Below are 16788 nucleotides of genomic sequence, written 5' to 3' on the forward strand. Positions count from 1 at the left end.
TAATATCTCCTGCATGTACTTGAGCACATTGGGATGGGCCCTAACTTCCTAGGTTGGATACAGTTACTATGCACAGACCCTCGAGTGAGAGTCTGTATGGGTGCTCAAGTCTCACACGACTTCCCTATTCGGAGAGGGAAGCGCCAAGGATGCTCTCTCTCACCAGTGCTTTTCACCCTGCCATGGAGTTACTCACAGCCCAGCTGTGACACAAGGTATCTGAGTGGGATATACAGGTTGGCTCTGAATATCATATTACATTGTTATATACAGATGATGTTTTGGTCTATATCCAAGACCATACTAATATTCTTCCAGCACTATTTGCTCTCTTTGACCGCTTTAGGGAACTGACTGGCTTGAAAATTAACTGGTGCAAGTCTTGTATTTTTTCCCTCAGGGCACTTGAGCCAACACACTCTACGGACTCTGGAGAGGGTCGTCTCCCGTGGCCCTTTGAGACCTTCTGCTACCTTGGGGCTAATGTGTACTGCTTGGGTGCCGATTGCCTCTATGGTAATCACGGCAAAGCCTTAGGCTCAGTCCAAAGTTCTCTGCCATTCTGGGTATGACACTCTCTCTCTCCCATGGGACGGGCATAAGTAGCCACAATATTTAATTCTCCCATGATTTTTATACCTTTACGCAGCGTTACTGGTAATGCCGACTTCATAGCTTTTTATGACCTTGAGAGGGTTGGTGACAGAACTGGTGTGGGGGAAGGGCCATCATAGGGTTTCCATGGCCACACTCAAGCTTCTTCTACATTAGTTATTTTGCTGCAGTCTAGCTGCAGTGGCCAATGCATTGGATTGCTGGTGACACCACAATTGAGAGCTCTATGGGTAAAGAAGACCGCGTGGACTGTAATATACTGGAATGACTCCTTTCACCTACCTTACCATCCAACCCAATGGATAAGCTTGCGTGCTTTGTAAAACTAGTCTGGAACCAGTTTAGTGAACCCCAAAACACGCTGCTCACATATACGCCTCAGCTCCCATTAGGGAGCATACCCAAACTGAAACATCTCCTACATACATACACTTGTACTCCATGGAGGGAAGTAGGGCTTGACCTAGTAGGGGATTTATTTTCTGAATGGACATTATTGTCCTTCCAGGACCTCACAAACACATATCATCTGATAGCAGGGCTATGCCTGGCACAGAATGCTATGAGATCAGTTGTGGGTGAGATCTGGAAATTGGGGTCCACAGAACCACCATTACAAAAGGGACTTCACTGTCTTCTGACTCATAGACAGAGCCAAAGAGGCTCTGTGTTATATGTGACCCTCATGGGAGAGCACTGCTAACCCCTTGTCCGCAGTAAAATGAAATGGGACGATTGCCTCGGCAGAGCTTTGATTGACGAACAGTGGACCATGGTCCAGGAACAGGTGATGCGGGTTTCCCCAAATGCCCGCTTCAAATTCACGCAATTTAATTATCTACACCAAACCTATCTTACCCCACACCGCTCACATATAATACTTCCAAACACGCCAGCAATCTGCCCGAGATGCGGCCATGATGATGCCACTTTAATGCACATGTAATGGGAATGCCCACCACTGCAACTTACTTGGACCCAGGTGCTGGATCAGGTCTCAGATGACATTGATACCCCACTGTCATGAGAATCACTGCACTGTCTATTAGGGTTTATGAAACAAACAAAACAGACCAAGCATTATCTGAAGTTTGTGGATCTAGCACTGACTTTATTCAAACGCTGAATTGCCATGTCATGGAAAGCCCCTACTCTGCCCCAGCTTGATTGCTGGCTACGGACAATCTTTTGTTGGGCCACATTGGAGGCGGATGCCCTAATCTATGACCGTAGTTCGCAAGGGGAGGTGGAATTGCCATGCTGTGGGACACACAGCTTATGAAATTGTCACTTAAATTGTATCCATCCTCTCCGGATGGAGAGACCTCGCCCCCACACACCGGCACAGGAGACGCCTGACCACCCACCACATACTGCTTGATGCCTGCCCCAGAGATCTCTCTAGGCTACTCTGTATAGTCAGAATCGTAGAATGTGTGCAACCACACTGGGTACCCCCCGCCTTTTGCTTCCCTTCATCCCCATCCCTACCGTGCACTGAGCCCCATCCATACCATAGATCTGATTCACCTCAGGCCCATGTGGAGAGTCCTCCCCTACCACGGTTGCCTCTGGATTCACCTGCCGGAACAGTTTAATGTTCCAGTTGTGTTTTGTTTGTTTACAAATAAATCAGATGCACCCTCACTTAGGTATGACAACAGTTACTGTGCAGAGTCACTTAGATATATTCATACTCCATGATTTTCCTCCCAGCAACCTCAACCACTACACTGTCTTATTATTTACTTTCTCTGCTGATAGTTCTTTTGTTGAGATCAGTGATGTAAGCACATGTCCTCTCTTCCTATAATTATTCAGTTGTATACTGTACTGTCATATTGTTTGCTGTTTGTTCCTTTTCTTTCCCTATACAATGCAAATAAAGATATATATATATATATATATATATATATATATATATATATATATATATATATATATATATATATATAATTCACCAAAAGTATTCACTGCACTCCATGAAGTTCAATTAGTGCCTATTTATTGATGCCAAATTAACAACCACCAACGCGTTTCAACTCCCCAAGGAGTCTTGTTCACAGTGAATGAGTCCCTTTTCCCTTTTTGCTATTTATACCCCATAGTGCCTCATTATTTACAATGCATTCTGGATAGTGTAGTTTTAAAATTAAAAAGCATTTGTATACATTTTCAGTTCCTAAATACAAATACTAAAAAATAACACAAGAACCAAATAATGTTAACTTAAAAAAGTGCTTTTTTAAAAAACCTAAACCAACATAATGTTATATTTGTTACGTGTGTTCTCCTCAATTGTGCTATAATATTCAGTTACCACTTTATACCTAAATATTATTTATATTAGCCCCTGATCGATTTGTGTTGTTCTGTTGGACTGAGGAACTACGTACAAATGATGCACATTGGCACATGACATCTATTCCATTGTTCCAAATACGTTTGAAGAGAGGTATCATTCTAATGTTTTAGTATCTCTAATTACTGCATTCCTGTATGTCGTTAATAACTCTAAAAATTCAGTAAATTACTTAATAAGTTCTACTGTTTCTATTTTATGCAGACATATATCAATTCTGTCCAGAATGCTGCCTGTCACTGTACGGCTAAAAGTATTAGATATTTTATACACAATACTTTAGTGATAGCCTCTCCACATAAATATCATTACTTATCCTGCATTTTCAAAATCACAAATGTACATATAATTCTTCGTCCATGTTCAATCCATAAGGCATCTTTGTGCGTAGCTGAATAATATATTTACTCTCCATTTGTCTTAGCTTTCGAATTCTGTCTCCTCCTCTCTCATTTCTTTTCATTTGTGCTATACCTATAAATCGTAATGATCTCCAATCATTGGTATGTGAGTTCGCAAAATGTTTTGCCATTGTGTAACTCATATCTTTATTGGTAATGGCTCTAGTATGTTCTAAAATCCTTTTCTTCAGTGGGCAGATTGTACTTCCAATATATCTCAATCCACTTTCGCATTCAAGCATATAGACCACATATTGGCTGTCACATGTAATTCTTTGTAAAATGCTTATAGCCTTTCCATTGAAATCCATGTAAGTCTTAGTATTTACCGCAATTTGACACACTTTGCATTTATTACATTTGTAAAAGCCAGTTGTTTCATTATTCAGCCAATTCCTTGTGGTTGGTGCTTCATAATGGCTTTTTACCAATATGTCCTTTAGTGAACGTGATTTCCTATATGATATTTGTGGGATTCCACCTATTCTTTTTGCCAAGTCTCGATCACTCCTTAATATCTTCCAATGTTTTCTAAATATTGATTCAATTTCTTTACTTTCTTTACTGTAAGTGAGAATTAGGCGAGGACAAGTTTCCTCCTTATCATGTCCTCTTTTTATACCTTTGTCTATCAGTATTTGCTGGCGAGACATCTTTCTTGCCCTCTTCTCACTCAAATCAATATTAGTTCTTAAGTATCCTCGGCGCAAAAACCGTTTCCGAACCATATTGAATTGATTCGCCATTTCCTTATCATTCGAACAGTTTCGTCTCATCCTGAGGAATTCGCCAAATGGAATGCTCTTTATTAGGGATTTTGGATGAAAACTATTCCCATGTAAAACACTGTTAGTGGAGGTTGCTTTTCTGAATACAGTTGTATTGATCTGACCATTGTCTATATATACTCTTATGTCTAAGAAATCGATTTGTTTTTCATTGATGTCATAAGTAAAGCTTAAACCATATTCATTTTCATTAAAAATTTTGAAATATATTGCAAACTCTTCCTTGGTGCCATTCCAAATCAGAAATAAATCGTCTATATATCGTAGCCATAATACTACCTTATCCAAATGTTCGGAATATCCATCCTGCCATGCTATTTCTCTCTCCCACCACCCCAAAGTCAAATTTGCATAACTTGGAGAGAGGGAGATTCCCATGGCCGTGCCGCGTACTTGTCTATAGATGTTCTTGTTAAACAAAAAGATATTGTTGGTTAGACATAATTCCACCATTTCCACCAGCATTTCAGAATGACTTCTTTCTTCGATTTTTCTTTGTCGTAAGAAGAATTTTAGTGCATTAAGCCCAATCTCATGTCTGATTGATGTGTAAAGTGATATTGCATCCACTGTCACCAATTTATATCCCGATTGCCATTGAATATTATCTATAGTTCGTAAGAAGTCTCCAGTGTCTTTGATATACGAACTAAGAGAAGAGACTAATGGAGCAATGTAATAATCAACATACTTGGAAATATTCTCAAATAAAGATCCACAACCAGAGATGATGGGCCTTGCTGGAGGATTAATTAACGTCTTGTGGATCTTCGGAAGGAAATAGATAGTGGACAATATTGGGTATCTTGGATTGAGATATTTGAATTCTTCCTCATTAATTAAACACTCATTACGCCATTTTTCCAATTTCTTTATAATCATCATCTGTATATGATTGGTGGGATCATTTTTTAATTTTTCATAGCTCTCTTTGTCATTTATTTGTCTCATTGCTTCTTTGACATAATCCTTATGATTTAAAATCACAATGTTACCTCCCTTGTCTGCGGGTTTGATAATAATATTCTGATTGTCCGATAATTGTTTTAAGGCTTGCCGTTCTGACATGGTTAAATTTTCTCCTCTGCCAGAGGCTTTAGTATATTCTAATCTTTCCAAGTCATTAATAACCAATTCATAGAACAAATCCACTTTGTTTCCTGGATTTAAGATCGGACAAAATCTTGAGATTGGTTTGAACTGGCTATATTCATGAACATTTGTTGGTATTCCAATAGTTTCCAATATCTGAGTTGACGTCATTTCATCATCTGCTAGATTATGTATTAAATCATAGCAGACTTTTACATCCTCTATTTGATCAATTCTTAGACCCACATCCTCTTGTGTACTTGGTATGTCCTTGGGTCTCAGTTGGTGTTTACTGAAATGTTTTGCTAACTTGATCTTTCTGATAAACTTATAAGTATCTATTTTAGTTTCCACTCTGTCCATATGATGTTCTGGACAGAATGACAAGCCTTTATTTAATACATTTTCTTCTTCCTTTGTTAATATGTGATTTGATAGATTTATCACCAATTTTTCTTCTTCAATCCCTTCTACATCCTTTATTGTTTCCTCTGTCTGTTTCTCAGAGGGTAGTTCCTTCTTTCTTTTACTTCTTCTGATTTTCCTATGTCTGGTTGTACATTTCTTGGGTGGCCTCTGCCCATACTGCGTCCTCGGCCCCTGCCTTTTGATGTTTGTTGATCCAGACATATAATCTGCATTTCTTCCAACAGCGTTGTTCCAATATTTCCACTGCCAGATTCTTCTCCTTCGCTGATTTCAATATCCGATTCACTTACTGTTTCCAACATCATTGGATTTTTTAATTTGACATCTTTAGAATGTTGTTCCTTGATGCGTTCAAATCTCTTTGCAAAGGTTAGCACCGTACCATTTTTGTAATCTAGTTCATCACGATGGAATTTTCTTTGTTTTCGTAGTTCTATTTCAGATTCATACTTATTAAGTCTATCCTCCATTTTCTTCCTACATCTCGTTGATTCATCTTGATTACTCATATCTTTAAGTTTTTCTTCCAATATTTGCGCTTCCTTTATTGCCTCTGCCGCATCTATTCTGGCATATTTAATCAGAATCAACATCATATTACGTGAGCAAGTCATATTGTTTTCACCCCATTCTGATAATAGCTCAGGTCGCATGTCTAAATGATTGGGAAGTGTAAAGATCCTTAGTCCTCTTGGCACTCTGACAACCTCTATATATTTCTCTAAAGCAATTATTTCCCAACTTTTATTAATCTCCTTACGATACAGTTTCTCCAATTTGAAGAATATATCTTGTACAGTGGTAGCATTATCTGTGGATTTTGCAGTTGGTTCCAAGCTCTCCGTCTCTTGTGTTGTTGAGAATAATGCTGCAGCTTTAAGAGCACGTTTTGCTGCTCTTTCCTCCATTTCTCCTATTGCTTTACACCACATGCAAATTAAGAGAAATAGAAAAAGTAAGGAGTAAACAGTCAAGAGATAAGGAAAATGTAAGATATAAGACACAGCAGAACAGAAAAGAAAGAGAGAAAGAAAAGAAAAGAAAAAGGAAGCACAGCGAAGAGTATCCCTACGTAACAAATCCTAAATACTAATTTATGTTAATTCACAGCTCATCAAGTTGTTATGGCATCTAGTTTTGATTGTCATGCACATGTCCTCATGGCCTGTATTGTACAGGCTGCATCGATATCCTTTTATACATTATTAGTGGTGGCTATGTGTATATGTTGTCTTTTTATAAAATGCGGTTAATTCCATTCAGAGCAAGGCAGGGATTGGAATGAAAGAGACTCACCGTATGTTCTGGCGTCCTCCGACTCCACACAGGCGGAGGTCAATTGTCAAGCAATCCCACTCAGCTGTTAGAAGCACTAATTTGATTCCTTCATCATACACCATGTAATATAATCCTCGTATGAGTGTTTTACACGCCACAAATTTAGTCCAAATTTCTCTATTTGTCTATAACCATTGTTGTTTGAAATATATTTGCTGTGTGCCTTACGAGAGATATTTCTTTCAGATATCACTTGCCAGTTTTTTCTCCTCAGGCATTAAAATGTTTTAAGACAGGATCGTGCTTCTATTGATTGTAAATATTCCTTTTGTTAATGTTGTTATTATTTGCTTCCCACTGCTCCTTCCATGGAAAACACCGCTTTAATTAGTTCCTCATATTCAGAGGACGAATAGAAAAGCACCAAATCTTAGCGTGTGTGTTTATGAAACAAACAAAACAGACCAAGCATTATCTGAAGTTTGTGGATCTAGCACTGACTTTATTCAAACGCTGAATTGCCATGTCATGGAAAGCCCCTACTCTGCCCCAGCTTGATTGCTGGCTACGGACAATCTTTTGTTGGGCCACAGTGGAGGCGGATGCCCTAATCTATGACCGTAGTTCGCAAGGGGAGGTGGAATTGCCATGCTGTGGGACACATAGCTTATGAAATTGTCACTTAAATTGTATCCATCCTCTCCGGATGGAGAGACCTCGCCCCCACACACCGGCACAGGAGACGCCTGACCACCCACCACATACTGCTTGATGCCTGCCCCAGAGATCTCTCTAGGCTACTCTGTATAGTCAGAATCGTATAGAACGTGTGCAACCACACTGGGTACCCCCCGCCTTTTGCTTCCCTTCATCCCCATCCCTACCGTGCACTGAGCCCCATCCATACCATAGATCTGATTCACCTCAGGCCCATGTGGAGAGTCCTCCCCTACCACGGTTGCCTCTGGATTCACCTGCCGGAACAGTTTAATGTTCCAGTTGTGTTTTGTTTGTTTACAAATAAATCAGATGCACCCTCACTTAGGTATGACAACAGTTACTGTGCAGAGTCACTTAGATATATTCATACTCCATGATTTTCCTCCCAGCAACCTCAACCACTACACTGTCTTATTATTTACTTTCTCTGCTGATAGTTCTTTTGTTGAGATCAGTGATGTAAGCACATGTCCTCTCTTCCTATAATTATTCAGTTGTATACTGTACTGTCATATTGTTTGCTGTTTGTTCCTTTTCTTTCCCTATACAATGCAAATAAAGATATATATATATATATATCTATATATATATATATATATATATAAAACTAAAAAATCAATGTCCTATGGAAAGCCTGTTCTAACAACTGCCAATGTGTGCTAATATAATATCACCACTGGGTACTTATAGTTAGAACCACGTTTCCACAGCAAAAGCATATCTGGTTTGCTTATAACTTTAGTGCCGATTTATGAAAATTCACATAGCTTTCCAAAAATAGTCCTATCCACCTCAGCTCCTTCTCGTAAAGTTTTGGGGTGCTCTGTCAAGCAGCAGCCATGAAAAAGGGAGGGCCAAAACACATTTTCTTCATTTATTTTTCCATAGAGAAATCAGACACAGCTAAGGCCAAAAGGGCTGTATGGAATTACACCATATTTGATGGAAAACTATATTTTGGGCCAGAAAGCATTCTTTTTGTGATTTGTTGTACTTCTGTTTAGTAGCTTTCAAGAGATTAAAGTTAAAAAACTTAGATATGTCATGTCTTGCAGGATCTGCAGAGCCAACAGATCTCAAGAGATCTGAGTGCCTGCCACCACATCAACAAACATGCGATGGCAGCCATTTCAGAACTCAGGGACTCATTCTCTTCTACTAGTAAAAAGTAAACAAAAACATATAGGGACAGCCTAGGGATACCCTGCACCCCTAGGTCTGGTGGGGTGGGGGTGGCAAAAATGTCATGTTTTTGATTGGTGCTAATAATGCCCATTGGAGTGGCATATCTGCACCTCCATTCAAAACAAAAACAAACAATAGTCATCTCTCACTTTTTTTTAAACCCCCGGGGTGAGCCAGGGTCCAGCACTTTCTTTTAATAAGGGAAGGGGCATGTGGTCACCCTCGCCAAGCCTTGAAAAGGCCTTGAGGCCCCCTTTTCCCAGGCTGATAAAATATCAGTACCGGGAGGGGTCGCACTGCCACCTCATCCTCGAACCTTTACCGGACCCATTGACTCCATCCCCCTAGGTAGAAAATTATTATTACTGGGAGAAAGGCACATGACCCCCCTGAGCCTTAAACAGGCTCCGGGGACCACATCACCCCATGGCCGATAATTTACAAAGAAGATGGGGCCATAGGCCTTCACCATGAACCCATAATGGGCCCGGCAACTCCATCCCCAGTGCCTGATATGATTGAGGTGTCCAAGGGACCCTGTCCCTCAAAATACTACTGTTTTATGTCTGTGAGAGTGCAGCTATCCCTTGCCTGCACCTTTTCCAGGTGTAAAACTGAACATTGCACCTGCACAGCAGGAGCAGTAAACAATTCTACTTGCGTCTGGTTGAAAGCAAAGTAATGGTGCTGGCTGGAGAGCCAGGTAGAGTTGCAGAGGCCTTGGGGCTCCCCCACATGCCCCTGTTAAGCCAGAATTGTGGTTGCTACTGTTGGGCACCAGAGGACCCACCAAAAATTCAAAAAATGTATGGCGCGTGCCAGATGAGCTCCTTGATAAAGACAATAGGCCCATCTTTTTTGTATTATGACCATTTGACAGAGCAGTTGGTGTGTCTTACTTAAAACAACGCCATTTATATTGTTACATGACATAGTCAACCACGCAGAGAAAAATTGGGTGCAGAGCCAACCCCATAATGCACTACCAAAAGCCATGCACTGAAGGAGGTTTGGCGCTCAAACCCACGCTGAATATGACAAGGGACAATTGGACATCGTACTTTACATAAAAAAAAACATGAGATTCACAGAACAATCGAAAGGTGAAAGTGCTATCATAGTTACGTATGGAAATATTATCTTACTTTGTATTAAAAATAGCTTTAGAATTTCACAGAAAAAAGCACAGGTTAATGAGATGTTATAGTCAGGTGAAAATGTCAGTTAATGCACACTGTTTTAAACAAGCAAAACCATTGGATTTCGACAGTTATAGTTACGTCAACCACTAAAATTCACCAGTTACAGTTATCTCAAGTAACTGTCCCTCGAGCGCTAAAGTAGCTATAACAGTCTACTGTTAAAGTTTAGGTTACCAGAGATAGGAAATCCTTAGAGTTTTTAATATGAATAACTTTGTGCCAGTTTAAAGAATGTCTACAAAACCTTGCAGACCCAGTCCACTTTCTACATTGGCAGCCGATGCAAAGACTTCTGGTGATTTCTGAAGGAGGTTCAAAGAAGAATGGGTCTCAAAACAGGTTTGGGAACCAATGCATTTTTTCATTGACAGTACTGCAGCATATAAGGCACTCCAATAAATGGTGTAGGGGTAGGACAAATTAGCTTAATGGGTTAAAACTTTAAATAAATGTTATGGAGTACCACAGTACTACCGCAGCAGTGTGTAGGAAGTACTGCAGTACTAGTAAAATTGAATAAAAGTATTTCACACTATTAAATTGTATTATAGGGAGGTTCTTACAAGAGCCTTTGGTTGTTTGTAAAAGAAAATAAACTTAGATGTTTTGGATAAGCCAACATTTCAGGTTTGAAAAGAAGATGTGGTTCCCGTAGGTGGTAAAATGGACACTTTCTATGCAAATCCACATTATGCCAGTCCACTGCACACCTCTCCACTGTATGCTATTCAACAGTACGCTACTCCACTCAATGCCACTCCTCTCTACAACACTACACTCTACTCCACTCTACGCCATTGCTGTGTGGTTAGCGAGCTGAAAACAGTATGTATGCAGGAGCGCTAGATATAATAATATAAAGATGGTACATAAGTTAGTGTACTTTAAATTTGATTTCTATAGAAAGAGGTAAAACATAATTATTTAAATGTGGTGCATAAATTAGAAATGTAAGGCAAAAACTATAACTTTATGAATTCCAATGTTTGTGTCATTTAAGTTTGGTTTTATAGAAAGAATAAATAACATTTTCCAAGCTGTAACTAAGTTCTAAAAAAAAAATTTTTCATTGAATATATAAATATAAACAACTATGTTTGGTTAAAATGTTTAAATCTGACTGTGTGTCTACACTGTGTATTTGTATAGGTAGTGATATACACATACATAATCAGATTTAAACATTGTGAAACAAACAACACTGCTTATGAAAGATAGCAATACAAATCAATTGTGTGGCAAGATGCAGTGTCATTTTTTCTGTGACGTTTCTTGGTACATTCACCAGCTTTGGTGGTGGGTCACAAGAAGGATGCAAGACAAATAGTGCTGGGACATTGGCCCCATCTGCTCCCCGCCCCCTTTAGATACTACAAAGCTTTTAAGTCCAATCCTTTTCTTTAATTTCATAAACAACACGGATGTCTGACACCGAAGAAAAGAACCAACGACGTTTGTAAGTGAAAATGCTCCAAGCACGGCTGTGCTCTACGGTAACGGGGAATGTTTTGCTCTAGCAGACTACGGAAACATTTGGGATGCAAAATGTACATTCCAGAGTTATTGGAGACCATTATACGCAGGAAGAGCTTCTGTCTACTGCAGCGAACTATCTCATGCGAGCGAATAAAGTGCTCATTCTTCCTGATGGTCCCGTTGGACCAGACACGAAGAGCCGTCTCCACTGTAACATATTCGTCGGCATCTGTTCTGTGCTGCTTATCTCAGCCTTATTCACATCTTCCCTGCCTTTATAATGAAAGTATTTATGTTTCAGATGCTTAACAGGGTATTTTATCTACGTGGGTCTTATAAACAACGTTAATTTATAGTTCTCTAATTAGCAAGATAGCTCCGACACTCTTTTGCAATGCAGCTCATCAATTAACGATGTTACGTGATCTTGCTTGAAGGGGCACCAAACTTCGACCAAGGCTGTTGGTGCGAAGATAATTTTAAAACGGCGTTCCGTCATAATACGCTTTTGAATATAATACAAGAAATGGATTTGGGCCGGTTGCCTACGTCTTATAAAGTGATCGGATCATGCACCACAGCATATATTTATCCATTTTCAATTTACAAAGGGTGAACGTATCCTATAGTCATATCTCTGTTGCACATGAGTTAAGGAGTGCAAGGTGATTGAGGACCATTATGAGATCATCTGCAAGATAAGAAAAAGGGAAGGTAAAAACTAAAGATAAAAATAGGACAGTTTAGCACACCTTTACTGTGGAACTTGCAGGGTTCGTTTGGAAGAGTAGCAAAATGTTGGTTTCGTTGTGTGTGAGACCCTGCATGAATTTGCTACCTTTTATTCATGCCCCTGCATTTCTCTGCCACTGCTTACTGTTTTCTCCAGTGTGCAGTGTAAAGCCAGTGATTTACCAGAGAAGACCTTGAGGGAAGGACGGCAGTGTATTCTGAGAAAATCAGTTGAAAAAGATTGTTTAGGGCTAACATATATTTGCCCTGTTGAAGATGCTAGCTTTCACTTCTCCTTGTTGACTTAAAAGAATGGCCTGGGAGAAGATGCACTTGACTGGATAGCCGCTAATAATGAAATAATTGAAGCCTTCTCCACTGAGCCTTGGATACCCCATTGCCTTTCCCAGGCCTGTCTTCAGGATGCTGTGAGTAGCAGAACAGCATGACTACAATGAACAGACCAGGACAATGCAGAAGGAGCCAGCAGCTGCGCCTGTAGTCAAGTGCCTGAATGTAGATTGAGGTTTGCTATAGCAGGCACCCTCATCTGACTCAAACAAATTATCTGTGAAAAATTGGGGCATTAGCTGAGGGGGATAGGTGGCCTAACTCATGTAATACCTACAGTCATTGTCAGGGAAAAACCTCAAAGTTACTATATTATCTTGAACTCAGCCTCCTGGTAGATATGGCACAGAGCAGAGAGGCTTAGTTTAGATGCAATGTATTTATGGTGACAGTAATACATTCAGAATGCAAAACATAAACAATCCCAAAATGTATTGGAAACTTAGAGTAAAGTTTAATAAACAAAATGACACCAAAACTACAAGAATCCAATAAGGGGAATCAGATATATGAAAATTTAAATTTGAAGTAGGAATAACACCAAGAAGTACACCGTGCCAATGACAGTCAATTGTCTTGGTGGGACAGGACCTAGGTGCAATTTGACGCTGATTGCAATGGAGCGTGGACCTGATACACTAACCAGGTTTATCCTGGTCAAAAGATTTTTACTTCTGACTTTACTCATTCAAGTCCCAGTCCATCACAGGAATACACTTCTAAAGTTCCCCAGAACCTCAGGGAAGGCACTTAGGGACTCACATGGTAGCATGCAGAGGCCTACAGGAAAGGCCTCTTGTAGCTCACTGTGTTCCTATAGATTTAGCCGGAGGTCAGCCTCCTAAAATCGTCTAGTGCACAATATGTCCAAATCAAATGCATCCAGTCCTTAATTCTTTGACATCTTGGACATTGATTGGATACATTTTGATTGCACTAATTGTGGTATAACAGAATATAGAAAACCATCAATGCAGCCAAAGACTATGGCCCATATTTACGAAAACATTGCTCCAATTTTGTGTCATTTTCTTGATAAACATTACTTTATTGTTTTTTAGAAGATATAACAAAAAGGAATATAAAATTGAATTAAATTAAGGACAAAGAACAGAAGTATAACAAGCAGAGAGCAATTACAGTTCCATATGACATTGCAATAGATATCAAGGACAGTAGTAAATTCCAAACAGTCACCGTGTGGGGATGGAAATTTAGACCGGTGGAGGAGGGTCGCGGTCCTATTTCCAGTACGGCCATCTTGGCCAGCCTTTTATCACTTCTTATGGCAGCAAGTCTATCCATTTTCCCCACATCTTTTCAAATTTTTTGGGGCTACCCCTAGATTCGTAGACCACTTTCTCCTGGGTTGCGCACCAATCTACCCCTACTCTCCATTTTCGGAATGATGGGCCCTCAGGGGAGATCCAGGTTGCTGCTATATCTCTCTTGGCTATTAACAGGGCTGTGGCCACCAGAGCCCGATGAGCCCGTGTTCCTCTCATGTCCTCCATCACTCATAGTAGGACCAGTTTGGCAGATCTTTGTAATTCACAACCAAAGACTTTTCCCAGCACCTGGAGCACCGAGTCCCAGTAGGGCTGAATAATTCAACAGGACCAAACCATGTGGAAAAAATCAGCAGGCTCGATCAAGCATTGTGGGCATTGGGCAGAGGGTCGAAGGCCTGCGCGGTGTAGCCTAGCAGGAGATAAATATGCACTGTGTAGGTAGTAGAATTGCACTGTACGGAGCCTAGCCGACACCGCTAATGACCTGGGTGCCATCATGGCTTCTTTCCATTCTGTGTCTTCTAGAGCGCCCACCCAAACCTCCCATCTAGATTTAATGAGGTTCAGATCCCCGGGAGCATTGTTGATCAGTGTTTTGTAGATTTGGGAGACACCCTTCACCCCTAAGTTCCCCATGAGTAATTTGGCTTCTAGCAGGTTAAACTCTGGCAGAGAGCCTGTTGTCGATAAGTGGGTTGTTAACGCATGTCTATGTTGGAGATATCGGAAAAATTGTGTTTGGGCTAGCTGAAAGTCCTCCCTTAAGTCTTGGAAAGATTTCATAGAATACCCTGACCACACGTCTACCACCAGGGAGATGCCCACCAAGTCCCACTCCACAAAACCCTCCAGAGCCGCAGTTGCACTTAGCCATTTCCCTCTCCACAATGGTGTCTGGTGGGTAACAATGGCGTTCCAGTGGGTGTATCGTAGGGCAGCACGCCATGCCAGAAAAATCACCTTGGTGACCTCCCCCATTTATCGGGGTAGGGGACTTCCATACATTATATCTAGAAGGCGAGGGAAACCGAGGAGTTCCAACTCCACCCGGTAAGCTGGGTCTCCCAATCCCCTGTTAAACCAGTCGTGTATCACGATTAGTTTGGAGGCTAGATAGTATAGGTAGGGGTCTGAGGCGCCCAGGCCTCCATCGTATACCCCTTTTCGGCTGTGTTGGGCCGCCATTCGGTGTCTAGCACCCCTCCAGAGAAACAACCCCGTGGCGCTTTCAAGGGCTCTAAACCATGAACGGGGGATGAGTAACGGGAAGTTTTGAAAGGTGTAGAGGAGCCTCGGCAGGATCATCATCTTGTACAGAGCCACTCGGCCCATTACGTTTAGTGGCAGGGTCTGCCATTTATGAAGGTCAGCTTTAATGCGTGACAACAGCGGAGTCAGGTTTTTGGCCCATGTCAATTCCAGCAATAGTGACACCCAGATGCCCAGGTATTTAAAGCTTAGCCTGTGCAGTGGTATCTGCTCCTGCCAATCGAAGCAGTCTTGTGAGTGTGCAAGCGGGATTAGTATGGACTTGACAGGGTTAATTTTCAGTCCATACGCCACCTCGTAGCGATCTAGCAGCTTGAGGCATCTTGGGCCTGTTATGCTGGGCTCTCCCATGTACAGCAGGACATCGTCGGCATAAAGCGCTATTCTGTCTTCCTGGGAGTGGTTCCAATGCCAGCCGCGATATATTGGGTCGGATCTAACCATCTGGGCCAGGGCTTCAATAGCTAGGGTGAATAGAAGGGGAGACAGAGGGCAACCCTGCCGTGTGCCCCGATGAATCTCTAAGGTCGAGGACAGGGACCCATTAACTTGCACCCAGGCAGTGGGGTTGACGTATAATGCCTGAACCAAGCGACAGAATCTCGGCCCGAGGCCCGCACTTCGTAGCACCAAACTGAGAAATCCCCAATCAACCGAATCAAACGCCTTTTCGAAATCATTGAGTAAAAGGGCAAGTTCTCAGGTTAAGCGGCTACACTCGACTAGTGCTATGTGCAATCGACGGATGCAATGTCGAGTACTGCGAGTGGCCTTGAAACCACATTGATCTGGGTGTATTAGTTGTGGCAGAACCCTGTTGAGACGGGCGGCGAGGATGGCTGCAAATAGTTTAATCTCAGTGTTGATCAGTGAGATCGACCTGTAGTCGGCACAATGTGTTGAGGGGGGTTGGGTCTTGGGGAGTACCACATTGGTAGCTGTATCTAGTTCTCTGGGGAAGACACCATTGTTATCTACTTCTGTAAAGAGGTTTAATAGGTGTGGAGTTAATTCTTCTCTAAAGGCCTTATAGTATTCTGAGGGGAGTCCGTCGGGTCCTGGGGTTTTCCCAGTGCCCAAAGCCGAAACGGCTGCCTGGATTTCTTCTGCGTCAATGGGTTCGTCCAAGAACGGCGCGTCTGGCTCCAACAACCTTGGGAGGGGAATTTCATCCAGCAACTGTCTGGCTACACTATTGACCCCTTGATATAGTGTTCGGTAGTACGTCGCAAAGGCATTTGCGATTTCTGCGTGGTTTGCGGCAAGTTTACCCTCTCCATCCCGAATTTCAGGGACAATCCTAGAAGCCTGGTGGTGAGATACCAGCCAGTGTAGCATTTTTCCGTTCTTATCTCCCCACCCATAGAGTCTTGCTCTCCATAAATGTTTTGCTGCTTCTAGGGATTGGTCTCTTATATCCTCTCGGATTAAGAATAGTTGTTGCGTCGTTTTGTCATTCAGGCTTATTTCATTTTCATTTTCAAGGATCTTGGCCCGGAGCTCCAACTGTTCAATATGCTGGGCTCGTGTGCGTTTCTGGATTCGTACCAGGTTTTTGGCCCTACACCTCAGTACCGCTTTGCCTGCCGCCCATAA

Source organism: Pleurodeles waltl, chromosome 3_1 (genome assembly GCF_031143425.1).
Source record: "Pleurodeles waltl isolate 20211129_DDA chromosome 3_1, aPleWal1.hap1.20221129, whole genome shotgun sequence".
Classification (NCBI taxonomy): Eukaryota; Metazoa; Chordata; class Amphibia; order Caudata; family Salamandridae; genus Pleurodeles; species Pleurodeles waltl.